This window comes from Sander lucioperca, chromosome 11 (assembly GCF_008315115.2).
Source record: "Sander lucioperca isolate FBNREF2018 chromosome 11, SLUC_FBN_1.2, whole genome shotgun sequence".
NCBI lineage: Eukaryota > Metazoa > Chordata > Actinopteri > Perciformes > Percidae > Sander > Sander lucioperca.
In genome coordinates, this window is record NC_050183.1 from 39644695 (window position 1) to 39649694 (window position 5000).

Here is a 5000-nt window from a genome sequence, read left to right on the forward strand (position 1 = left end):
TACGGAGTGTGGATTGGTAGCTGGAGAGATGCCAGTTCACCTCCTGGGCACTGCCAGGTGCTCTTGAGCAAGGCACCGTACCCCACCCAAATGCTCAGGGTTCTGGTCCAGCACTGGCAGCCCACTCACTCTGACATCTCTCCATTTTTGCATGAATAGGTCCTGAGCATGTGTGTGTATTTCAGGCCTGTGTTTAGTGATTTCTAACAAAGTGTAAATGGTAATTTCTCCACTGGGTATCGTCTGGATTTTTACGATTCCGATGCCGAATCGGTTCTTTTAAAACTAAACTAAACCGATTCTTGTAAGTGTAACATGTTTACTAGCGATCATGTGCAGTGAATGGTTAATATGCTTTTATGTCCGTTGAGGGAAAATATGGCATTTTAAAAGGAGCCTACATTTACGGTAGGTAGCTAACGGTAGACTACAGAGAGAGGGGGATATTTTGACGTCCGTTTCGGAGCGACAGAGGGAAAATATTTCAGTCGACACATTAAGTGGAACCGAAATGAGGAACCTGAAATTTGCGTTCTAATCCGGTCCGATTCCTACCGGTTGTGATATATATATATATCCATAGTGGAACAGGGTTTCGGTACCCAACCCTAATTTTAATGAGCATAACTTTTCGTACGATATCATACGAACCAGTATGCGTTGCGCAAGTAACCAACGCAATTATTTGAACCCAAAACATGATATTTCCCGAAACAAGTAATTGTGTTGTCGTCACGTATTCCTGTGACATCATGATGTTAAATTTAGGGATGCACCAAATCCAGATTTTTGGGGTTCGGCCGAATACTGAATCCACTGGTTGAGATTCTGCTGAATCCTCGTCCCATCCTCAGTCCATGAACACAGTAAACTCATTAATGAAGTAAACAGTGACTGTCCTTCCTTTGCCGTACCTGAAGTTGCTGCATTCTGGCTGCTGTCTGTAGATTCCTTCATCACAACTCGTATTCTTCCGGATGTTTGATACCAGATGTTGTAACAGCGGTGATGTTGTGTATAGTTTAGGGTCCTCGCCACCACCAGACTAATCAGCATTGGCAGACTGAACATGTAGCTGGACTTGAATGGCCTTCTTTTGACTGAAAGTACTGCCAAACTACACTTTTTCTGCTCACCAGTTCCATTTTCACTTTCACTATATATCTCTTAACCTGACTCCAGATGGATTGCTCCGCATTTGCTCGGCATATCCATCTGGGAACTTGCCGTTGGAGAACTTTTTTTTTTTTTTAAAGGATCTTTTTTGGCATTTCAGGCCTTTATTTGTATAGGACAGCTTAGACATGAAAGGGGAGAAAGAGGGGGAATGACATGCAGCAAAGGGCCGCAGACCGGAGTCGAACCTGCGGCCGCTGCGTCGAGGAGTAAACCTCTATATATGGGCGCGTGCTCTACCAGGTGAGCTAACCAGGCGCCCGCCGTTGGAGAACTTTTGGGAAGGGGCGGAAATACTGGTTAGCTGATTGGATAAACCATCTGTCAATCACCACCTATGTTGGTGACAGACGGGCCAAATGAACCAATCAGATCAACGATATATCAAACTCTTGCCGAAACCAGTCGGGAGAAGAGCAACGCCATCTTTTCCTCCGAGAAAATATTTTCTAATTCGGATAAAACTTGCGCGATAGCTACGCTCATCTCATCCGTGGAAGCCGCCACGTTGTTTAGACTGAACAGTCGCTTCTCGTTGAGTCACACCTAAACCCGCCTCAAAACCAACGCTGATTGGTCGGTCGTTTGGCGGACGACTCCACATTTTCTCTGTCTCAAGATGCCAGACTGATCTGCGAGTGGAAAACTGGAGCTCGACAGATCAGGACGGTCTCACGAGGCTATGAAAGTACTGCCAAACTACACTTTTTCTGCTCACGAGTTACATTTTCACTTTCTCACACCTACATAAACACCTTCCAGTAATCAACGGCGCCGTCATTACGTCGACCAGCGTAGCGCGCCTAGTGTAAGCGTAGGGTTCGGCAGAAACCCAACATCGTCAAAAAGCCAAATATTCAGCCGAATCCTGGATTCAGGGCATCCCTGGTTAAAAGTTAGACATTTTAAATAACGTTGTTTCTGTTTGTGAGATAAAGTTATGTCAGTGTGTATAAATACTACGGAAAAAAAAGCTTAAATATCAGAATAATGTATTTGAATGTGTGCACCTACTGCATGTTGCAAACATCTGTGAAAGATGCAGGACTGGTGTGCTTTGTAACGCCACACAGTCAGCATGAGACATCAAGTGGAAAAACCCCCTTCAATCAATATAGATTGAGTTGGTTTTGAGGTCCTTACCCTCTCTCTCTCCCTCCCTCCCTCCCTCCCTCCCTCTCTCTCTCTCTCTCTCTCTCTCTCTCTCTCTCTCTCTCTCTCCGGCCGGAGCAGCCTCTCTGGCTGGCCGCCCCGCTCGTCCTGGCAGCCCCGCAGGTTTCTCCAGCCAAGCACAGGCGAGATCCAGCCAGCAGCAACACAACAAACACTTCTCCACACTTTCTCTCGGGCAAAATGGAGGGTTCACTGCATCAAAAAAAAGGAACATGACTCTCATACTGTCCTTCCAGAAAGTTTTTTTGTGATTGTTGTGGGCAAAAATCCTTGATTATGCGGCACGTTTTCTTAAAAAATGCGATGGAATATGCGGGATATTTATGCAATTTTATGCGATGAAATTGCGGGAACTTGCAAAAACTACGGTGTCATCGCGGGGTTTGCAGCTTTTCGATGATGTTCACTTCGCGTAATTACGTCACTTCATAATGTTCCCATGGCAACAGGGGGAAACGGCTGCTCTTGTGTGAAGTAAACGCCTCGCAAGCCCCGCATATTTTGCGCGGAAATCTGCAATTTATGTGGTGAAAGTGCGGCGTATTGGAAGAAATGCGCCCCCGCATAAATATGCAGACTTTGGCTGATTATGCATTGAATTATGAGATCGCATAATCACCTTTTTCTGGAGGGACTGCTTATAAACTGTCCCAAAACACAGCAGTATTTGAGAGAGTTACGGCTAAAATATAGCAGTTTTGTAGCAGCTATTGGCGTAGATTTCGGGAAGGATGGAGGGGGTATCTTACACGCCGCCAATATTTAGAAGATTTGTCCCCCCGTAAAAAATATGACAGAACACGCCCCAAAAGAGGTAAAAATAACCGTACAAAACATGTACAGAAAACAAGAACTGTGTCTACTTTGCAACACAACAGGAGCGTGAAAAATAAAGATATTATTTTCTTGTGATTTTGACAGTCAGGTACTTTATGAAGATTTAAAGTGCCCATATTATGAAAAAAAAATCACTTTTTCTGGGATTTGGGGAGTTATTTTGTGTCTCTGGTGCTTCCACACGCATACAAACTTTGATAAAAAACCATCCGTGCTGTTTAGAGTGAGATACGGTTTCTGAATGTGTCCTGCCTTCAGTCTCTGGGTGAGCTGGTCAAAATCTGCACGGCTTTCTACGTCACCAGCCGAAACATTTGGTGTGTGCTAACCACTTTAGCTAATACCACATCAGCTAGCTAGCTGTTTCTCCAACTTCAGCAGTACAAGGCAGGATTAGCCGGGAGACTTCTTCTAAACGAGGGCGCACTTCCAACTTTGTGTGGAATACCTGCAGAACAGGGACATGGAAGTAGTTCTTTACAATTTATTTTGTAGATTAGGGTGAATTTGTGTGTGTTGTAGCAGTGTTTTGCTATTCAGAACGAGGTGGCTAACCGCTAGCAGCACTAGCTTCTAGCTAATATGTATAATAAATGTCGAAAAAAGTGACAAAAACGTAGAAAAAAAGCGACAAACGCGTTGTAAAAAGCGGTCTACATGCAGTTCAGTGTCCCAAATTCCCCCTATAATGTCCTTAATTAATTAAGAACCTGATAAACCACCTGTGCTGTTTAATAGATGTTTTATAGTAATTGTGCGCGTGACAAGTTTGTCAATTTGTTGCATATGTGCATTATTTAAAGCATCAAAAACATTGAAAAGAAATGACATAAACGTCAAAACAGTAACAAAAAATTGGGAGAAAAGCATTGCTGACATTATTACATGCTACACACTGACGACATCACATGTCACATGAAAGCTGAGACCCCGCAGAGCAATGGTAGGCCTACATATATTATTAGTATTACTCCATGACAGAAAAAAACACTGAAGTAGCAGCCGGAAAAGAGCAAAAAAATTAACTTAAAGGAGAATTCCGGCCAATTTTTACGTTAATCTTGATCGCTATAGCTACGCGAGTACTTTCGATAGAAAAAACCCCGACCCGAATCAGTGCAGGTAACACGGAGAAGCTGCAGCTACGTACTACAAGCGTCCCCTGAGCTAAAACGGCAGTGATCGGGGCAAGTTTTAGAGTGCCTTTGTGCCTCTTAACAGACACAAAATGCAATTAATATGTCTGTGCCACATGAACAGGGCCCTTACGTGTCAACAAGATGCGTTTTCAACTCAGACATTGTTTAAATTCACCTACCCTGGTCCCTGTCTCGATCCTGCTGGTAGCTAGCTTGCCCTGCTAGCTGATAGCTGATAGCCGTTAGCTGTTAGCCATTAGCTGCTAGCTGCCGTCCAGTGAGTGTATTCAGACAGGCTTCTGTGATAATCATCCCAATAACAATCCACGGAGCGGCGGTGGTGTGGCTATGTCCTCCAGAGGACAGGTCATGTCACGTCTTGAAGTTTATTCCCCCCTAAAATAAACAGTAGTGCGGTAGTAGCTTTTAGCTGCTAGCTGCCCTCCGGTGAGTGTGTACAGCCAGATAGCCGTTAGCTGCTAGCTGCCGTCCGGTGAGTGTATTCAGACAGGCTTCTGTGATAATCATCCCAATAATAATCCACAGAACGGCGATGGTGTTGCTATGTCCTCCAGTTACTGAAGGCTAGCTTTAGCTTGTGCTTGGAACAGCAAGTTCAACTGCCTGTTTCCCCCCTCCAACAAAAGTTCTTTGTCTGTATACTCGGGTTTGAAT